Raw genomic sequence first — 23,538 nt, forward strand, 5'->3', positions numbered from 1 at the left:
AGGGTTTCACATTCAAAAGCATCACATTCATTGAAAAGGGGTCAGTAGTCTTCTTATTGTGTAACCCATAACGCAAACGTGAGTTATTTAACTCTAAGACATGTGTGCGCTCTTATTTCCCGACGCTCCTGGTTATATCACCAGATGTATTAAACCTGGCTATATCTAGGGGCATACCTGGGTACGTTAGGGCGGATGCAAAGACCGTCAATATAGGTTTCATGTATGTGAGGCCTTAACTGCAGAGTTAATCTAAAAGGCCGTATTTGTTGCGGTTTCGGGAGACCGCATTTTCAAGTCGCTCGGGTGTCCCCAACTAGTTGTCAGGACATAGAACAAAATTGTGAGCAACAGCAGAGGCTTCATTTTGCACGTTTCGAGCAGAGGCTTTTCTTTCTCTAGTTTAGAGAAATACAGATTGCAGGATGTTTTGGTCCGAGCTTGACAGAGAGAAAGAGGAAATAATAAAAATACACAATTCGACCTCAAAAACACTCACAGACAGGTGGCCATGTTTCCAACAACACTCAGACATGCTATAGCAAAAAAGAAAAACACACCAATATACAACAGCCGGTCATGGCATTCTCCAGGGAACGAAAAAAATATATATAGTAAAAGGCTGCGTTCCCTTTATTTCCACGCTCACTTTAAAAACGAAAATAACAAGTATTTAATCCAAGCGAGGTGGGTCACCAAAGGAAAACCATTACCATTAGTGAAGTTAACAACGATCGCCGGAGACGAAGAGACGCAGAAGGCCGTAAACCACCTTCTTGGCTTAACTGCACACGCCGCGTGGTGCGGCGAGGAGACAAATCGCGGCCTGGTCGAGGCGTTAAACTCGAGAACGTTCGGCCCGTTAGGGGGCGTCGGCTTACTGTCATGCAGATACGAAACAAAAATTAAAAAAAAAAAAAAAACAAAATAAACCAAAGAAGTCATTGTCAAGCAGTATCCTGCGAAAGCAAAAAAAAAAAGTAAAGGGCGATTTCCCCATATCCCCAAGCCCGCTCTAAAAACTGGAATAACATGTATATAATCAAAACTACGCGCATCAGCGGTAAAAACAATAACAACACATTTGTGAAGTGAACGGCGAGTGACGGAGGCGAGGAGACGACGCGGGAAGCCGCAAACCATCTTCGCAGTGTAACTGGACACGCCGCCTCTAGCAGCGAGGAGACAGATCGCGCACTGGTGGAATATCGGACTGGTAGGCAGATATTGACCAGCTAACAAAATGCTGTTTCCCTTTTTTTCTTCGGAATTACGGGATGTGATAGTGTTTTGCCTAAACCAACCTGAAGCCTGCAACAGCCTGTGGAGTTTTCTTTTTTTTAGATTTCAATGCCAAGTGGAGCTAACAAACTAAATTTTGATAATTAACGTGACTCTCTACTTTTACGTGTGAATTCATATTTAGAATTACGTTTCACGGGGGTAAATTTTAGATACGTATTGATATTATGGTATACGGGACAGTAGAAGTGTTATGCAACTGGTGTATTTTGCTTTTTTACAATGTCTGAATTGTGGCCATTGAAGCGCGTTATCTTGGAATTTTTAGTTTCCTCCATATATCTCACGTTGCAAAGCGTGCCATTAATCATATATATCACGGCAGGAGATTGGCAGGTAATATTATTGAAGAAAGCTGTTGCGCACCTCGAAATACGATGAGCGGTCACACGAAAGGGCAAAGCTGGTATGGGGCACTCCGACAAGGACCGTAGCCACCGGGTGAATCGGGACTTTTTGTATAAGATTGACATAGTTTGCCCCCAAGGCTTTGATGCTTGCGGAAAGTGGGAAAGGGTTATTCGGAAAATATGCTTTTAAATTTATCGTCGGCGTGCATGACATCTAAATACCTTTACAGTATAAAATGTAGGCTTGATATTTTCTAGTCGCGTGGAAACTGAATAAGTGAATAAGTCACATTACCTCAGGTCACACGATATTATTTTTGAAAACTGATTTGTTAAATGGGTTTCTGAGCAGCAGGTTACGAAATATCAGTTTCCCCACCAAATTTAAACGTCAAGCGAAATTGGTGCATAGGTAACGTGGCCAGATCCATTGACGTAAATTCTCCCGCTAAATTTGAGTGGAAAGGGAATTGGTGCACAAGTTAAGGAGTCAGGTCACGTGACGTAAATTTTCGCGCTAAATTGAACAAAAAAATCACTGTTGATGTATAGGACTCGTGATGTCACGTCACGTGAAATTAATGCCCCCGCAGAATTTAGTAGGCAAGCTGAATTGCTGCTTTGGTCACATGACGTCGACTTCGGTGCTAAATTTAGCCGGGAAATTGAATTGATGTATAGGTCATATAACATCAGATTTCACTGTGCTTTGGTGGGGGGGCTTAATTTCAAATCACGTGACATCAGTGCCATCACGTGACTTATGAACCAATTCAGTTTCCCGGCTAAATTTAGTGGGAAATACTCGGACGGAGAGAGAGGAATCGACCGCGTAAATGATGAAGTCACAACATGTTGAACCGCTCCAAAGAAGCCGTTGCTAGGGCCATTGTTATAGACAAATGCTCAGGCAGTCTTGGGTAAGTTACTTTTAAAAGTAATTAGTGACAGTTACAAATAGTTTGTCAAAAATTTATTTATTTTTTGGCAGTTACTTAAAAATAAAAGTTACTAAAAAACAGGCAGTTACTCAAAACTAAAAGTAACGTGTTGCAGATACAGTTACTTCCTCATGGTAACTTTGTTACTTTTAAGAGGCTTTAATTTTTTATTTTGTTTTATATTTAACAGTAAAGACATTGATGACAGCAGACAATGGCTACGATTTATATTTATTTGGAACTCTCAGAAAACTCTCAATTCACTTTTTGAGAAATATAATTTTACCGTTGCACGTTTTTGTTGAATCGAGTGTTTGCCGGTTCGATACAAAATGGAGAAAGTAATAAATTATTTAGTTCATGTAACGCAGCAACAGCTGCTTTAAGAAGAATCATCGCTAAAATTTTTCCTTATGATGCACATCCCTTTTTTCGCTAATAAAGCGGGTGCGTTAAAGTGGAGTTCAGTATTCTCGCTTAAAATAGTCTCCATAGTGCGAAAGTCGTTGAGGCAGCGCTGAGTTTCAGCCTTCCATCGTTCCGTCTCCATGCCTAGCGGTAGTGTCCAGAAATGCAAGTTGAAACTCGCCCCGAGGTGCTTGCGAAGGTTGGAGCTAGGAAGAGGAACACCCGGATGCGTATACTTTTTTGCAGTGTTTGCAGCGAGCAGTGAAATTCTTGCCACTATGTTCGACAAGGTCAAAGTGCAGTTCATAGCCGGGCCATGGTATCACCTGCCGTTCGTCGCTCATGACAGCCTTTCGTTTGAGCGATAACTGTTAATTATCATCCAACTATTTTCTTTCCTTGTTGCGACGTTCTCTTTCTCTCTCTCTCTCTCTCTCTCTCTCTTAAAGGCCGACGTACAGCGTCGGCTTTCTGCACGGAAGATTGTCCTCTTCTAAACTGCGAGGGGGGAGTCAAGTTGGGGCAAGGTGATAAGTGGATATAGGAAAGGGGACAAAAGTGGAAAGCGCAAAGTCAGCCTTTCAACAGTTCACTATTAGGTGTCTCTGCAAGGTGTCTCAGTCGCTTGCCTCTTCCATTTGTTCAATGAGGAAAGGCTGAAGCAAGACAACCACACAAAGGAATGAAGCAAATGCTAAATGCGTTTTTCTGCCTCATGAAAAAGAAAAAATTCGAAAAACCTCTTCCCTCTGCTCCACCACTTGGCTTCGAGAAAGCATTTTTGAGTTATTGCTTTAATCTGTCTCTTCTAATGCTCCGCACATGTTCAATTCCGCTGTAGTGGTAGCAAAATAGGATCGTTTTTTTTTTGCGAAAAGTATTACTTTTTCAAAATGTATTTAAGTTATCGATACAGCTACTTCAAAAAATGTATCGAATAGCAGTTAAATTTAGCAAAAAGGTAAGGAGTTAAAGTATCGCGATCCAAGTACCGCGCTACTACCCAAGACTGTGCGTGAGGTTAGAAATTATTTGATAAAAAAAGTAAACATTTTTTTTGTGAGCATTGCAATAGGCTGCAGTATTGGGGATCCTCCCAATCATATGAAAGACTGCAAGCGATAATTTTTCTTTGTTTTGTTTTTTTAAAACACCAATTCGATCACAACTAGACGATGCCATGTGTGCCTTCCAAGCAGGCTATTCCTTCCTGGTCAACTCAACTAAACGATAAGGGGAAGAAGACGTTCTCTTTTTATTTTGATATTGCTATTTCTTCTATCCTAGCTGAGTACAAGTATTGTAGCAGACTCACTCTATCCCTAGTCACTCCCAACGTCACAATACTTCTCAGTAAGTGTATATTATCTGTTGATAATATACACTTACTGAGTGTATTATATGTATACATTCAAAGGCACAAAGTGCCTTTGAATGGCACTTTGTGAAAGGGTTCTTTTTAAGCTCTTTTTTAATAAGTGAATCTCTGTGTGGCAACTTTGCAGAGATTCGAGATGGGGGCAACATAAAAAGGGGTGACTCACAAAACGCCTTTTGTGTACTGCCCCCTTTTTATTCGATGTTTCCGGCTTCAGAACTTTTCGTGTGTGCCTCATAAAGAAGTACCCTACTGGAAACAGAGCACCCCTATTGAAAATTCCATCAAGATACGTAATTTGGGACACTGACTGCCAGTCAGCAGCCTTGGTGGACGTGATGGACCATCAGACTTCATCTGATGGTCCATCAGATGACGTCTGACTGCCACTGCCAGGGGAATTTCATCAACAAGGGCAGCATTTATATAAGAGTAAAGCTATACGCACTCATAAATATCGCCAAATGCCTAGATCAAACAAAATGTACGAGAAAAAAAAAAAGAAAAAAAAAGCAGGACCACCGATCGAACCCGCGACCACTTGCGTGTCGGACACCTTAACCCCTTTGCTATGCCACCGCTTTGAAAACTCGAATTCACCATTCGTTTTATACGAGATGCTTCGGCTGCAAATACAGTTAAGCCTTGAGCATGTTATGCAAAGCACTCGTACATCACTCGCCGCACTTCAGTTCTACTCACCTGCCATGTAGAGTACTTTCGCGCCGTAGAACGATCCTTTTGTTCGCGCGTCCCCGGCCCAGTAGACCTGGTACACCTTGTCCTCTTCAGCTACACCGCTAAAGTCCCTTACATCTTCGGAACTCACAACAGGCTGGGTCTTGTCGAGTATAAATTCTACTAAAACATAAGATATTGTAGAGCCCGGGCAGAATCGACAGGTTGGAGCAAGCGGGCAAAGAAAACGAGTCGAGAGCGATCGTTCATGGAAGCTCGGCGAAGCCTCTATGGGTGAAGCGAAAGTGGAGTGTTCGGCGTTTCTGCGGGCTTCTGATCAAGGTTGTCGGTCGGTTGCGTGCCATATCCCTAACATCAGCGGTTTTATGGGCTCACGTCCCGAAATCGTTTTCTCGTGCATAGATTATTTTTCGTATTCATAGATTTGACGAAATAGTGGTATCTGAACGAACTTTACGTCCTTTGACCGTACGTCTGTCTGCACTTCAAAACGTTTTGATGTACAGTCAGAGACAAGCGATGTACAATCAGAATCGCCACCAAGACATCTTGATGGCATTTCGCGGCGGCCGACTGCCACCAGGAAACCATCAGAAAGCCGACAAGCGGAGTCTGACTGGAGTTTGACTGTCGGTCAGAGTAACTTGTTGGCCAATCAGACATGCTTGACGTAGAGTCAGGCACAGTCAGCGGTCCACTAGAAAACATTGACTTCCAAACAGGGTTACATTGATGGCTTTTTCCTTCGGGAGGCGTAGTTCTCCCCTAATGCCTCTGCTTTTCATGATATACCTGAGTATAATGGGAAATAAAGTAGAAGACTGCAATTTAGGCTTTGTTGTGAGTTATACGGAGAGGGGAAAAAGTAAATCAAGATATACCAGGGATGTTCTACGCCTACGACATTGTACTGCGAGCAGATAGCGTGGATAGGTTACAGGAGCTGATTAATATTTGGAGAGGAAGGAGACTCTCTGGCCCTGAAATTCGGTGGCGAGAAATCAGGAATGATGGTTTATAATGGTGAGAAGGGGGATCCACTGTTAATTTAAGACGTTTTAAGTGATTATGTAAAAATAAAAAAAAATGCTTAGAAGAACATGAAGAAATTATGCCAAAGATGAATAAAAAGAATGCAGCAATTATGGAGCATATGGCATATCGAATTGCAAAATTTTTGAAGTTGTTAGCGGAACATAGAAATAAGTTGTGTTTCCGGGGTAGTCTTTAGACAATGCGGCGTTATGCATAGATTTTGAGGACCAGTAGTGTTTAGATATCCGGCAGAGGACCGTGGGTAGACTGGCACTCGGGACGCATGGTAGTACCCCAAATAAAAGAGTGCAGGGAGACATGGGCTGAGCATCGTTCGAGGTTAGAAAGGCGATCAGTAAGTTGAAATTCGAACAAAGGCTGAACACAATGAAGGATGCAAGGTGGGCGAAGAAGATATATAATCATCTTTATATAAAATCAAAGAAAAGCTTTATTTTCCACAAAATGAAAGGAGTCTGAGACAAAAGGCGTTAGAAACAATTTGACTGGGTATGGAACCCTTGCTACCCTTGCAGCTGCTTTGGAGAATGAACTCTGGTAGAATAAACATAACATGTGATAATAATAAATGATGATACGATACATTGAGTTAAGAAGCAAGGAGGATGTACGAGCGTAAGTCTAATTTGCTGATCATGTATATGTTTATGAATTTTGTGAGCATTTTTATTAAAACGAGTGATACATTGCAATGTAAGGATTATAAGTTGTCTTTTGTACGGGAATAAGAAAAAAAAAAAACCAAGTCTCTCTTCCGCGTAAGCTGGCATTATTGTCACACTCTCCAAGTTCAGAAGTCAATGAAAGAGGTAGATGAGAAACAAATAGAACAAAGTAAACAGCAATTTTCTGTTTTTTTTTTAAATAAAGGATCTGTATGGTCTAAATAACAGACTTTGACATTAAACTGTATAGTTTTCCTTTGTAGTAAAATTCTCTTAAGATTTGATTTTGTTATGGCAAGACAAGATGACAGTAATTTAATAAGTATTGAATGAATGCATAATATATATTACATTTTTTGTTGCGGGTAAAAAATTGTGGCACCTATAGATGATACCAGTTATTCTATAGAGTTTAGTTAGAACATAATTCAGATGCCAATCCTAAGTCATATACTCTGAAAAATATTCCTAACGTTTTATGTTCTTGGACTAGTTCGGTTGATGATGTACCCAGTGAAGGAGCGTGATTTATGAAAATTGGTTCCTTTCTTTTACTTGAACAAGATTGCTTTTGGCGTCATAGTATTGACCTTAAAAGAATACTAAAACGAAAATTTGGCGCTCTTTTTTTGGTCTATATATGTTCAAAGGAGCAGTATCATATCGAACATACCAATATCTTGTTAAAAAATCTCGGAAAGGAATTTTAAAATGAATTAAACGTTTAGCAAAGAGCACTTGGTGGATGTCGCTAACGCCTCGCTTGTAATGCCGTCTAGGAACCTTGACAGCTAGTGACGGTGAGTGTCTCGCCTCCGGCGACGACGAGAGAAGAGGAGAAGGAGGAACTCCCCTCTTCCAGAGAAATCCTTTTGTGTGTCGCAGAAGTCGCTATTCTCGCCCTACAAGAATATAATAGATTAACCCGTCACTCAAAATTCGTACAAAAGAAGCCGCTTCGGTGGCTGGAACGACTAGGCCATCCTCTCGACGTCAGCCTCGCCGTAGCTGTGCTCGTCCCGAGACGGCCTACGTCACGATTGCGTTGGATGTCACGTGGTCTCCGCTGTGCTTTCTCCGAGCGCTGGCCAGAGTGGGCCGTTTATAACGAAAAATACAGCCATTAGGCTCAAAGTACAAACGTGCGATTGCCATTTACGGATATTGTGGATCATATTCAACCTATTTTTGAACACGACGGGAATATTTCAAATTTTGTTGAAGTATCCCTTTACAATTGAAAACGAGCGTGTTGGTTAATAGATACAAAACTTGAAAGTATAAAACAGAGAGGACGAGGACGCCTTTAAAACAAATATTATCAGACCAAAAAGGAAATTCTGTTAGAATGGAACTGGCTTAATTTGCATGACAGTGTATCAGTATTGATTCCAGAGAGAAACATATTCGCATCATCGGCATATAACAAACAGCACCGGGTTGTTGATACTAACTAAATAATTGATGTGGACGTTGGATAAACGGGACCACGAATACTTCTTTCCGGCACACCACAAATAACATTTTTGAAAGAATAGAAAGCTATGTCAATAACCACACACTGTTTCCTATTTTTAGATATGAATGAAGTAAAGCGAGTGGTGTGCCGCGGACACCATATTGATCTATTTTCATTAGTAGTATTGCGTGATTTATACCGTACACCTTACTTAAATCAACAAACATACCTCTTGTAATAAAATGTTTTCATATATTTTGAAGTAGAAATTATTTTTGAAATCGCAAGGCAGCATCTCTAGATTTAAATTTGCGAAGTCCAAATCGATAGCCTTAGATATAGAATGTTTGCAGAAAAGGTGGTCGAGGTGGATAAAAATATTATTTTCAAGCGCATTAGAAAAAAAACTGTAAACATCAATTGTAGTGTTCCAAGAAGCAGACAAGAAGGAAGACGACGATAGGTCAAGATATGTCAAGAAGAGGAGGATGAAGAGGCAGATAGAATAAAAACACCAGTTTTAATCTTGACGCTTTTACGAATCGTTACACTTGGCGCAGTCGACAAGATCACTTGAAAGATGTGGATTTACTTAATTCTGACGGTGTGCGAGGAAGGACAGCCAATACTGGAGAGCTATCAGCTGGACGGTGAGGAAACAGTTCCAATGGCCCGGAAAGCTAACAACATAAAACTTATCTCCTTCATCGCCGGGAAAGCGAAATTGTCGCCGAAAGAGCTTCTTCTAAAACGGACGGTGAAACTAAACATCAGAGTGCAGGAATTTCAGGAGTGGTTTCAGAAGCCGACCACTATTTCTGGTCAAGTGATTTCGGCTGGTGGAGGCATGGCATCGGTTGTTGCTCACCTGTTACAGATGCAAGTATCTCAAATGGAACAGCAGAGGCAGTTCATGACCACCATGCTAGAAACTATGAGAGTGCAAGAACGTAGGCGTGAAGAGACCGTAAAGCCAGATATGTTCGACGGTGAATCTTCAGCTGCTTCTACGTGGCTGGACTGCTTCTACGTGGCTGGACGAATAGACATGTGAGAAAAACCGCTGGACAGAAAACAGCGAGCGGATTAAGAATTTAAGGCTCTTTCTCGCAGGGGATGCGAAAAAGTGGTACGAACTTCGTGTGGTTGAGCACACCAACGATTAATGGGATATGTGGAAGAAGAGCTTCACGACATCTTTGACAAAAATGCGGTTGAACGGTGGGATGAGGCAATATTTTGCAAACATAGAGGAGGCAGCCTACTAGACTACTTTTATGAGAAGCGAAGACTTCTACAGCTCGCCGATTCTAATTTACCCGAAACATCGATCGTCCCACTCGTCATCCACGGGATGAGCAGAGATGCACAAAGACAAGTGCAAGCGCACTCTCCAAAGACCATCGAGGACCTCCTGTATTCACTGAAGGGTGTGTTCGTGGACCACTCTATTCCCTACGGACAACAACGACCACTAACGAACCTCAGAAGCGCGATTGTCGACAACCACAGCGGCCAAACGCTTCCAGTAAACCAGGCAAGTAACAAGCCTTGGATGAACGCAAGACCCAATTCAACCAGCCACGAAACACGTGCGAATTCACGCGCTTGCCACCACATCGTAGAAGGGCCACAATGTGCGTGCTACGATACATGCCACTGCATCGTGAACATCGGTGCTAACGACCAGCCGAAAAACTAATAAAAGAGGGAGCACAGTCCCTCCCGATAACAAAGAAAGCGACTGTCTACTTGGTTAAATACAACATCCTTTATGCCCCCGTTATCGTCAGTGGGAGACACGTGAATGCCTTAGTTGACACTGGAGCATCCATCAGTCTTGTCAACAAGAATATCGTGGACCCAGAAAATATACGAAGTGAGCAACCCATCGAAGTTCACAGCTATGATGACAATGTTAAGCTGATGCAAAACTGGACGACGTTGGAAGTCGAGTTTAAGGGAAAGAAAATCCCGGTCGAGGCACTCGTCGCAGAAGACGTCGAGTTCGTGTTCATATTATCACGACCCGATATGAAGCGCTTCCAAATGAACATATCCTGGAAGGACGAAGTAACGCTGGACCACGATGCGGATAGCCCACCTGCTACGCCAGTTCAAATGCTCAGAACTGTGAAGAGGTCTGAGGACGTACCAACATCATTCCCAGAGTTGATATGTGTAGAATCATATCCACCAGCAACCTCGGTTATTGAGGTTCCATTCAAACTACGCGACACTTCTGTAGTGCGAAAAGAACCCTACAGCATGTCCCACGAAAAGAAATTATGGCCTAAGCGGGAGCTGCAGGGAATGCTAGATGCCGGGATCATCAGACTCTCGACGTCCACGTTCGCATCCCCAATCACCATAGTACCGAAGGAAGATGGCACGTTTCGTCTCTGCACTGATTATCGCCAAATCGATTCCCAGACCGATATTTTCCCTTTCCCTATGCCACGCGTCGATGACATCATCAGCGAGACAGGAGGGTGCTCCTGGTTCTCCAGGATCGATCTATGCAAAGGCTATTGGCAGGTCCCTCTACAAGAAGACACCAAGCGCTTTACTGCCTTTGTAACACCAATCGACGTGTACGAATATAAGCGACTACCATTTGGGTGGAAGAACTCTGGAGCCTGGTTTCAGAAGATGATAAATGAAATACTCAAGAACTTTTTGGGTAATTTCTGTAACGCTTATGTCGACGACATTATCATCTATTCCCGAACAAAAGAAGAACACATGGACCATTTGTCTCAGGTGCTCGAAGCACTGAGTACTGCCAGGTTGAAAATCAACACCAAGAAAAGCGAATTCTTCCAAAGAACAGTACTTTTCCTGGGACGAGTTTTTGACGGAAAAACGAAAAGCACAAAAGAAGAATCAGTGCAAAGAATATCAAAGCTGACCAAGCCCTGTGACCTAAACTAATTACGTGTTTTTCTAGGCCTGGCCGGACATTTTCGGGCATTCATAAAAGATTATGCTACGAAAACAAAGTGCCTGACCGCTTTGACTCAGAAAGACACTCCGTTTGTCTGGACTGAAGAGTGCGAGAGTGTGTACGACTACCTTGTCAAGGTCATATCTTCTGACCCGGTATTGGTACTGCCTGACTTCCAACTACCATTCGAACTCTGCACTGACGCTTCAGGCTACGGCACAGGAGCTTTCCTCTATCAGAGACACGCAACAGAGCCTCCTAACCGGCAGTTGAAAGTCGTTGGCTACTACTCGTACACATTCTCGAAAAGCCAAGAAAACTACGCCATGGCAGAAAAAGAAGCCCTAGCTGTGATGATGGCTTTGAGGTATTTTCGAAGTTACCTCGAAGGTCGTCAGTTTAAGCTTTTCACAGACAACCATGCTTTTACTTACCTCTTGAGCTTGACCCAACCGAAGGGACGAATGGCCAGATGGGTGACTGAAATACAACAATTCTCATTTGAAGTTGCTCACCGACCCGAGAGAAGCTTCCTGACGCTGATGCCCTCTCCAGACTTCTTATTCCAAGGGATACACTCAACGGGAGCATAAACCATGCCCGAATTTGGGAAGGTACCCAGCACTTGGAATTACAAGATGGGAAATTCCATGTGCCAGAGTCCATGATTCCCAGGGTGTTACAACTTTATCACGACAGTCCTGAATCAGGAGGACATGACGGATTTTGGAGGACTTACTGGAAGCTGACAAGGAGATTCACATGGAAGAACATGAAACATGATATCGCCAACTATGTGCGTAGGTGCCACGTGTGCCAAATTCATAAGGCCAAATACCGAACCCCGGGGAGACGAAATGGTGACCCCTCAATACTCTGATGTTCCCTTCGAGACTATTAATCTCGATTTTGCAGAAATCAAAAAGAAGGGAGAAGGAGTGAAGAAAACGCAAGCTTTTCTAATTGCCATCAATGAATGCACGCGCATCGTAGCTGCAAGAGCTGGCAGAGAAGACACTAACTCTGTCATTTCACTGATGGAACGAGGGGTCTTCGAGAACACGAAAGTCATTGTTTCAGACAATCGACCGGCCTTCCGCAGCAAGAAGTTCCAAAGATGGGCACAGGAAAAAGGAATCACACTTCGATTTCCAGCTCTTTATTACCCGGAAGGCAACGCGTTAGCTGAACGGGCGATACGCGACATCAAACAATTCATAAAAATGTACCCCGAGCTCACAGGTGGATGAAAATGCGCACTTGGGGCAGCCATTGCACACCATAATCGTTCCCACACCGCTGGATTGGGATGTAGTCCGCATTTCGCAGCGCGCGGAGAGAGATTCCATGGCTACGTGCCGATCATCTCCTGGGCCTCACCGACAAAATCACGCAACAAGAACAGAAACGACCCCCACAGCAGCAGGAAAAATATCGATCGTCAATGAAAAGAAATTACGACACACGGCACCTAAGTGCAGTCCCAGAGATTCAACCCGGCAACATGATTTTAGTACGAAAAGGCCTACAAGGCTCCAAGGCTGCCTTTTCTGGTCCTTACATGGTTACCAAGACGTGCAGTCAACAAGGCATCCTCAAGACGCTGTACTACATGGGACCCAACAACACCACCGAAATGGCATCTATTAAGAATATAGTTCCATATCACCCCAGGAGGGTTGAGGACAAAAGTCCCAGCGTGTGTAGTGTTCCAAGAGGCAGACAAGAAGGAAGACGACGATAGGCCAAGATATATCAAGAAGAGGAGGATGAACAGGTGGATAGAGTAAAAACACCAGTTTTAATCTTGACGCGTTTACGAATCGTTAAACAATATTGGTGTGTCTTTATTTATATCATTTGTATCACCTCTTTTATGTATAACCATAACTTTGTCGAACTCTAAGGTGGCGGGAAACAAACCAGGTGGTAACAATAAGTTATATATGTATGGTAGTTGTGAGGCAATTGCATCCATTATAAATTTAGCTGGTTTATTTGTAGTTTATTATTGTCAATAATCCTGTTGTTCTTTTGTCCTGAAAGAGGTCAATTTTCTGTATCTCGTCGGTTGGATTGATAAAAAAAAGGGTCGTCAAAGTGTGGAACAAGGAAAGGCTGTTCACAATTTGGGCCTTTGGCTGCGCATTGGTTTGTGCATTAGAATATTTACTGTTGAGATGTTCCTCAAGACGTGCAGCTTTCAGATTATGACAGTTTATACTTAATTCACTAATAAAAAGTGAAACTTTACTTCGACTTAAAATTTCATTCATAATTTTCAAACGATGTAAGGGCGCTGTATAGTAGACTTGCTAAACTTTTGCTTCTAATATGGCGATTTTGCTTTTATAAGTTTAGAGGTGAATTCTAACCTAAGTTGTTACTGTTGTGGTTGTTTTTTAAACTGGACAATTTGTTTGACTTTCTTGTCTTTAAGAATCCTGCGTATAAGCGAGCTTTATGCATAATTTAATTTGCATTGGTGTTACTGGTTATGATTATAAAAGTACAAGAAAATTGGAATGTTGTCACTCTTCTCACAACTTATGGTTCCGGATGGGCTGATGATGGTTATGATGTTAGTAATAAAAAAATTCAATTACACTCGACGTAGTTGTAGTTATTCTAATTGGAGACGTGATGACATTTTGAAACATATTAGTTTGCAATGAATTGCAAAGTGCCTTTGTTTCGAAAGAGTCACCTAGTATATTAACGTTAAAATCACGCCCTACGACAGAACATTAGTTATTTAATCTTTGTTGAAGTAGCCCAGACAATATGACAGTAATTTTATAGGGATCGAAACGATGCATTATAGATCTTAAGTTAAATGTTGAGGAGTACAAACTTGTGGCACCTACAAACAGTACCAGTTATCCTATAGAGCTTAGTAACAGTCTTACACTAATATATAGACTGAAAACACATGAAGAAAAGGATTTAAAGCTCAGACATATTTCCCATTACACTAACGCTTTCTGTGTACCTATTTCCCAAGAACCCGCTCCAAGGCTAGGCAGAGATGTTCATTGACAAATACGTATGACTCCGTGCGAAGGCCTCGATCCCAGTTTGTATTGAGCTTCTTTTTTGCCTTTTAAGAGACGGCATCACGTTTGCTGCGATTTACAAACTAGATAATTATATTTTTTGGGGGGCGTCCTCAGTTGGCACTAGATGACAAATCGCAATGTAGGTTCTAACGATTGATTCGCCTAGTGCTTTCCCCAGCTTTTCCGATCAAGGTAGGAAGTGCTTCGTGCTCGTGCTTTGCAACTCCTTTTATTTCTAGGTTGGTGTTCATCGAGTATTGCTCCGCTTCCGTGTGTCGATCATGAAAATCAGTCAAACGCTTTTCCATTTCACCGATTTTCCACGAGAGGGTTTCATTCTTTTAGGCACGGAATTTTCTTTTAATTTTAACTTTGCCTTTGCGTCTTGAAACTCGAGATTCATGAAATCCGTACTGCCTTTAAAGCCCTTTGTGTCCGCCCGCATTTCGCATATTTCCCTTGGAGCATTTTGCTCCATTGATTTTTGAAATACCTCAGTTCCGTTCGAAGTTCTTTAAAGTCATTTAGTAGCATGGAAATGACCTTCGCCATGTGAAATCACTTGAATATCGAAACTGAAGTACAGTCAGCACGGAATGAGAGCCGAACGCCGGAACGCGTGGCCATTGATACAGGCTGCTCCATCTGCAGGGCCCTCGAGAACTAATGAAAATGCACCTGGGTGCGAGGGTGCGGGTCCTACTAAGATGTTCTCAACCCTCGCAAGGGGCGTCTGGGACTTTCGCGTTTCGCCGGTGGCGCGCGGTAAGCACCGTCACTCGGGGTGCTTTTCTGTCGCCGCACTGTCACCCCACTGCCGCAGGTCGACGGAGGGCGGCCGCTTAACCTAGCTATAGCTCTTTTCGATAAGCCCTTTCAGACCGGGTGATGAATTTATTCCGCTCCGGAATTGATATGCCTGACATATCGGTGGCTACCAAAGAGAGCGTCAGCAAGCAATTCTTCGCTTTTAAAGAATCGACTGATAACCTCGCACGAAAACATGTGCATTGCTCATAAAAACCGAGGCATCCGCGTCAGTCTGTTGCAGCATTTATTTCATTAACACCATGGTCGTGCGAACAAACAAATTTTATTTCGCGTTTCGGACGTTTCACTATTTCTCAGAAACCGCGCGTGGCACGTTGTTCACCGAATCCCCAGCGTGGTTCCGGTGACACGTTATCAAGCACTACGGTTCTTCCGTGCACGAAATGTTTCAACTTTCATTTCGCCATTGCGATACACAAATCGACAATGAATGGCAGTGCTGAAGAGATATCGCTGGGAATCCGATACACAAAGCGAGGTACCGTGCTTTTTGTATCGTATTTCACCGCGCTTACAGCGCGCCACCGCCGAAACGCGGAACTCCCAGACGCGCCGCGCGAGGGCCGAGCTCATCTTAATAGGACCCGCACCCTCGTACCCCAGCGCATTTTCATTGGTTCTCAGGGGCTCTACAGGTGCAGCAGCCTTTATCAACGGCCACGCGTTCCGGTTTATTGATTAATTGATTGGGGGTTTATGGCGCATCAGCATCTAAGGCTATATTGCGCCAAGCTTAGACTATTGCAATTCTAGTTTAAGAAGAGGAAAGAGCTATAGTAGCGTAATATACGATAAAACCATGAACATGAATGTGTATAAGTGTAAACAATATGTCAATGAATTTAGGATAGAAAGTAAAATCACAGTCGGTGTAGAAGGCCGATATCTGTAAGCAGAGGTCGGCATTTTAGGTCGCCCTCACTCACCCTCACCCTCACAGCTACACTCACCTTCAGCCCCTCACTCACCCTCAACCTCACAGTCACACTCACCTTCAGCCCTTCACTCACCCTTACTGAACCTCACGGCCCTCACGCACTCACCGCCCTCACGCCCCTCACGGCCCTCACGCTCTCACTCACTCATGGCCCTCACGCCACTCACCGCCCTCATGGCCCTCACCGCCCTCACCGCCCTCACCGCCCTCACTGCCCTCACGGCCCTCTCCGCCCTCACGGCCCTCACTCACTCATGGCCCTCACGCCACTCACCGCCCTCACGCCACTCACGGCCCTCACCGCCCTCACGGCCCTCACCGCCCTCACGGCCCTCACCGCCGTCACGGCCCTCACGCACTCATAGCCCTCACGCCACTCACCGCCCTCACCGCCCCCTATTGAAAATCGCTCTGAGGGGACTTCAGGAATTATTTAAAGGGTGTGAAGGGGACTTCAGGAATTCTTGTGATGTTTGAAAGGTGAACCTATATTTGCTGGTGGGTTCGTTGGCCCCGTCAGAGGCTCTCTTGAAATGTCTGAAGTCCCCTTTACAATGCCTTGAAATGTCTGAAACCCTGTCAAGAACTTTTCTAATGGGGTCGGGAAAACCTTCAGGCTTCTTGAGATCTCTGTGGGGACACGGCCTAGGTGGAGAAAATACATGTCGCAGAATTAGAACATAGCTGCGTATTGTTCACAAAGGGAAAACAAATAATTATATGGAGAATGTCGATCGTATGTCTGTACGGTCAGTTTTTATATTAATGCTCTTCTATTAAACACAACTGGGCTTCTCGATCCGTCTGTCAGTGGCCGGGTGTTCGGTCGCCAAGGGGGCTACGGGTTCGATCGCCCCATGTGGAGAATTGACAAGGCGCGGGCCGAGTGTTGTTGGCCGAGCGGCGTTTTGAGGAGAACAAGGTTTACTTGTTGCACTAATAATAATAAAAAGGGCAAGCCGAGAGCAGCGCGTTGCCCAAATTCAGGGACGCTGCGGCGGGGATGTTCCGAGGGTGAAGCGGCAGCGACTCGTGCCGGGAACCGGTTTCCCCGCGGGGGACTGTCCCCAAAAAGAAAAAAAAGTAAATAAACAAAACTATTTTGCTTTTCACCAGAGTCGGAAGTCCTCTCTTTTTCGCCGTCGCCAAAAACACGAACAGGCAACTCAAATCCCCCCCCCCCTTTTACAATGCCTACACACACACACACTGCGCTTCTCTCCCCCCGGCAATGGGGAGAGGGTGCAATACCGCCAGTTCCGGACAGCACGCTTCTCCAATGGTCGGCGGGAGAGAGTGGTGTAAGGAAGCCGAAGAAGTCAGGAGGCCGCTATAGCCATTTTCTTTCCGCTCGTGGGCGGTTTGTTTCTCACCGCCATGGAGATCTGGAACGCACCGTTTCCTACATCCAGAAAGGTAAGCGCTGCTTTGAGGGCTCGCCCCTTGGTCTGTTTTAATCCGTGCCGTTTCTTCCTTGGTTCCGCAGGTGAACCCCAGTTCGGCGTTGGCCGCCTTCAGCACCGCTCGAGCACCATCGTGTTCAGCGCATTCAAGGAGATGGTGGCCGGTGTCGGCCTACTCGCAGCAAGCCTGGCAGCCGGGATCAGCGTTCAACCGCATGTAGTGCCTACGCACCGGGACCATGGCACTGTGGGTCCTGAGACGGCGGATGACGGCCGCTGTCCCGCCTTGTTCCTTGCGCATCTTCGTCCGACCGGCCTCAGAAGCATCCAGCGAGCGAAAAATACGCCGAAGACGCCGCCCCGACGACATCGTGGACGAAACCGTGACTGTGCTCGGAATTTCTCAACGGTGACGGGATCTGCTTGCGAGTTCGTGGTTTTCGCTAAACGTGCTTACTGAGACTGTGTATGTGTACGTGAGGTGCACCTGCTCCGTTTTATTAGCTGAACTACCGTACATCAGGAATTTACCCAACGGCATTGTGAGTACTTTGAAATATATTTTTCGTTGTGATAAAGAAGTTAGTTGTTCCTATTTGATATGATCTCTTTCGTCGACAGCTGCTTGCGCCCGGGTTTGAACAAGCGTTGGTTTTCATTGTCTTTTTGAGTGTTAATACGCATGTAAAACTCAATGTCCGCAATAAATTTTCTATCACGTTTTGAACTGAATTTTTGTCTATGGTTCACAGTCATTTGGGCGTCTAAAGGGTTGATGGGCTAAGGGGTTGGGGTTGAAGGGCTGTGGGGCTGGAGGGTTTTTTCTGAGGGGTATATCTGAAGGGTATTTTTGAAGGGTTTTGAAGGCCTGTGCGGTCCCATAATCCTTCAAGGCTGATGGGCCCTTTAGAATTATTTTCAATAGGGCCCTCACGGCCCTCACCGCCCTCTCGGCCCTCACGCCACTCACCGCCCTCACGCCGCTCACCGCCCTCACGCCACACACCGCCCTCACGCCACTCACCGCCCTCACGGCCCTAACGCACTCATAGCCCTCACGCCACTCACCGCCCTCACCGCCTCACGGCTCTCACGCCACTCACCGCCCTCACGCCACTCACCGCCCTCACGCCACTCACCGCCCTCACGCCCCTCACCACCCTTGCGCCCCTCACACCCCTCACGTCCCTCACGCACGCATGGCCCTCCCGCCAGTCAGGCCAGCTTCAGATGGGGCAATTTCACCCAGAAACTTTACGTCGCAACACTAGCAACACGAGCCGCTCGCAATCACACGCAGCAACCAATTGCTGCAATTTGCCATCGTCATCATAAAATTTTATTTTTCTTGCACTATTTAGACACAATTACGCGTTATAAACGTGTTTTTATGCATGTAAACCTCGTTAAGAATACTAATGCATCTTTCTGAAACAGTTTATTTCCAAAAAACGATCGATTTCAAACCAGAACCAAGCCTTTCGGTGTCATCATCACCGGCACGAGGTATGACGTGAAAATTTTGCGTCCCTGATTGGATGCAGCCGCTTCAAACGTATTCGAATTGCTCCGAGTTGCTCGCTTATTTCGAGCCGGACCCCATCTCAGCAATTCGTGTCGACCTAGGGAAAGCTACAGAACAACCCGCTATTAACACCAAAATTGCTGAGAAAGATGCTCGATCTGAAGGGGGCCTCACGCACTCACCGCCCTCACGGCCCTCACGCCTCTTATGCCACTCACTGCCCTCACGCACTCATGGCCCTCACACCCCTCACGCACTCACCGCCCTCACACCACTCACGCACTCATGGCCCTCACGCCACTCACCGCCCTCACGCCCCTCACGCACTCATGGCCCTCATACCCCTCACCGCCCTCACCGCCCTCATGGCCCTCACGGCCCTCACGGCCCTCACCGCCCTCACGGCCCTCACCGCCCCCCACGGCCCTCACTCACCCTCACACTCATGAATTTTCCTGGTTCAGGAACTCACTCAGCCTCACCTCACCTGTGAAGATGAGGGTGAGTGAGGGTGAGTGAGGGCCCTCATGAGTGAGGTATGCCGAGGTATGTCTGTAAGTAAATTAAAAACACAACTGTATGGAATGAGCGGTTCGTCACCTAGTAGTAGGGCAAGGTGTAGTGGAATGTGTTCTTTATAAAGCAGTGAGAAGTGTTTATACCGGCATTGGTCATACATAGGGCATTCAATGAGTATGTGCATAATACTTAGAGGTTGGTTACAGTGCACACATTCAGGGGAATCCTTCCCGCTCAAGAGGTGTCTATGTGTGAGACGAGTATGACCGATTCGTAACCTACAGAGTATGACTTCATAAAAGCGCTCCTGATGTCGGGCACTCTCCCACTCGCCTAGAAGAGGTTTCATTGCGTGTAGTTTGTTGGCGGTCTCGCTGTTCCACTGCAGCTGCCACTTTGCTTTGATGCAACGTTTCAGAGAGTTGTGGTAATCTTTGTAGGGTATTTGGTGTGCGTAAATTTCTCTGTCATTAGCAGAGCTGGCTGCACAATCAGCTGCTTAATTTCCTGGAATGCCAACATGGCTAGGAACTCAGCATAAGACTATGTCAAGATTTTTCTTTGCAGCCAGGATAATCTTGTACTTTAACTCGGAAACCAGTGGGTTTTTAACACGGTTTCGTTGATGCGACTGCCTTCAGAGAGCTAAAAGAGTCGGTGTAGATTACAGCATGAGAAAGTCGTTTTTTGATTATGCAATCAACAGCCAACAGCAAACCATAAAGCTCTGCTGTTAGTATAGAGGCTTTTGAATTTATTCTCTTCACCTGCTTTACCGATGGTTCCACCATAGCACAGCCTACTACCATGTCTTTCTTCGCCCCGTCTGTATAAAAACTGGCATACTCGTTATATCTGTTCCGAAGCTCAAAGAATTCCTGCCTTATGACTTCCTGTGGAATATCCTTTTTGTTATACTTGGTCAGCGTATGGTCGTAATTATGTGGCGGCTGTTCCATGGAGCTATATCTGGTGGGTACTGGACTAACTGAGGCTTTGCATCCATCGCAACAGATTGTGCTGCAGCATTATTCCTCATAGAAAACGGGGGGACTATGGTAGGTTTGTTTTCAAATGTGCGTTGGAACTTGATGGTCTCAATATTATCTCGGACGGGGTTCTTCGCGACAGAGCGCACCCTGACAGAGTACATAAAACCCAGGGAAAACCTCCTATACTCAAGGGACAGTTCGTTTGCTTCTGCGTAAAGGCTAAGCACTTGGAATCGAACACAAGCCCAAAAACTTGTGTTAATTTTTTACAACAATAGGAGAACCATGCATGTTCGAAGACGGTTCTTGAAGAACACCACGTCGACGAGAAATGCTGAAACAAGCTGTTTTTTCATGAGAAAATTTAAAACCATTCGTATCGGCCCATCTGACCAAATTATTTCCCGAAAGTTGGACGCAACGTTCACAAATTGTGGAATTACAGGATGAAACGGAGGCCTGGAGATCATCAACATATAAAGAATATTGCACCGAAGGAGGAATTGCGCGGCCAATAGAATTAAGTTTGACGATAAAAAGAGTGACACTCAGTACACCCCCTGAGGGACTCCATTTTCCTGTAAAAACTCCTTAGAGAGAGTTTCTCCCAGCCTCACGCGGAAAGTACGGTGCTGCAGGTAACTCTGTATAGCACTCAACATTCGGCCACGGAAACCAAGATCGAATAAATCTTGCAGTATGCCGTAACGCCAGACCGTGTCGTATGCCTTTTCCAAATCAAAGAAGATGGAGAGACACTGTTGCCTGTTGGCAAAAGCCTCACGTACAAAGGTCTCAAAGCGGACGAGATGATCGACAGCGGACCGTGCTGACCGAAAGCACACTGGAACTTATCAAGGCAATTGTTTCGTTCTAGAAAAAACATGAGTCTCTTGTTAATCATCCTCTCTAATGTCTTGGAAAGACAGCTAGTTAGAGCTATTGGTCTGTAGCTAGATGCACAAGAGGGATCTTTGCCAGGCTTCAGCGCTGGTACAACTACAGCGATCTTCCAGGAGGATGGAAAGTGGCCCTCGAGCCAAACTCTATTAAAAAGGTACAAAATTAGCTCCATAGTGGGTGGATGAAGAAGTTCGAGCATTTTATAATGAACACCATCTGGTCCCAGGGGCAGTTTGTTTGGAACAAAGAAGTGCCATTTGAAGTTCGTATAATGTAAAAAGAGTATTATAGGGTTCGTGCGTGCCACCTGATGTGATAACAGCTTTTTTTTCTGCATGGATCTTGTGTCGCTGGAACATTTGGGTGTAATGTTCGGAACTGGAGACATACTCGAAGTGGTCACCGAGTATGTTGGCCTGTTACTCAAGGCTTGCAGGACACACTCCATTCTGACTCAAGAGTGGGACAGTGAATGCCCGGTAAGAGCCGTCAATTTTATGTACGCAATCCCAGAATTCCTTCGCAGATACAGTGCTGTTAATTGAAGAAGCGTACCCTCTAAAACTTTTTTTCTTCGCTTGCCTTCGAACCGACCTCGCCTGGGCCCTTTTTCTTTTAAATTCAATAAGATTGTGAGTTGTAGGGTAGCGCCTAAATATACCCCACGCTCGATTTTGTTCTTTTTTGGTCAATCGGCAATCTTGGTTCCACCAGGGCTTTTGCCTCCTGGGTAGATGCGACGACGTCATGGGGATGGAGAGAATGGCAGCTTCTAAAATGTGCTCAGTGATATGTTCAGTGGCTCTATCGATATTGACATCGTCGAGTGATGTGCATGCAAAAAGAAAAAAGAGATGATTCTTTGAATGTAGGCCAAATTTCCAACGAGGAGGACGTGTTGGGACTGTCATAAGAGGATGGTTAAATTCTAAGATGATGGGAAAGTGGTCACTTTCGTGAGGATTCGGGATGACCTTCCATGGAAGCAATGGGAATAATGATGGGTGACGATAAGTCAATGGAAGTGAAAGTGTGAGTTGCTGAGCTAAAATATGTAGGTTCATTTGTGTTTAGCAGGCACAATCCAGCAGAAAGCAAAAAACGTTCAACAAGGGCCCCTCTAGAATCCCGTCTGTCACTACCCCACAGGGGATTGTGTGCATTAAAATCTCCTAAAAGCAACAAAGGTGAAGGAAGTTGATTAACAAGGTCTTCTAGCTTCTCCATATGTAACTGATAATTCGGAGGTACATACAACGAACAGACTGTAATTATTCGATCTAACAAAATGCGTGTAGCCACTGCCTCCAGTGAAGTCTGCAGGGCTACCTCGTTAGAAGGAACTGAACGTTGCACAACCACTGCAACACCTCCATCTGCGTGAGCTGCATGTGTACGGTCCCTACGAAACACCTGAAAGTGTTTTAAAACATTAGTGGTGGTGGTCTTTAGGTGCGTTTCCTGTAAGCAACATGCAATGGGCCAGTGATTCTCTAAAAGATAGCTGACATCATCGTAGTTAGGCAGGAGGCCTCTGCAGTTCCACTGAAGGAAGAAAGACATTTATCTTCTATCAAAGAAACGCCTCAATAAGTCTGTTATACAAAAATTGTGAAATGTAGTTTATATGTCGTTTGGTGCCACAATCCGTGGGATGGTTTTCTTTTTTGCAGTGTCCTTAGGCCGTCCTCCAGCTTCGCAGGAGGCCGAGGAAACAGACACTTATATAGAGAAAGGAAGGTCCTCATCGGAGAGCGGGATGCTCACATCCATTTCCTCATCCAACGACACCTTGGGTTCTTTGGGCGGCAGAGGTGAATCTGACCGACAGGCTTTGAAGAGCTGCCAGAGGCACGGGGAGGCAGCCCCCGACCCCGGCCAGAAGGGCCAGCTGGTGCCGGTGACGGCACGTCTGCCTCCTTGGAGGGTGTAGCGCCCTCCTTAGAGGGCACAACAACCCCATGGGAGCATGAAGGCAGTGGGTTGCCCACCGTCTTCGAACGTACGTAAAAGGACCCTTGTGGAGATGACAGGTCTTCTGGGGAAGTTTGCGTCTCCACGGATGCCATAGACAGTGGGGGTCCCCTTCGCACTGCCTCGGCATATGAACCCCTTGCCTTGAAGGCAAGCTGTTCTCTAGCGTCTTGGTAGCTGAGATTGTGTT

The sequence above is a fragment of the Ixodes scapularis genome, unplaced genomic scaffold, assembly GCF_016920785.2.
Source record: "Ixodes scapularis isolate PalLabHiFi unplaced genomic scaffold, ASM1692078v2 PGA_scaffold2__306_contigs__length_199485367, whole genome shotgun sequence".
NCBI lineage: Eukaryota > Metazoa > Arthropoda > Arachnida > Ixodida > Ixodidae > Ixodes > Ixodes scapularis.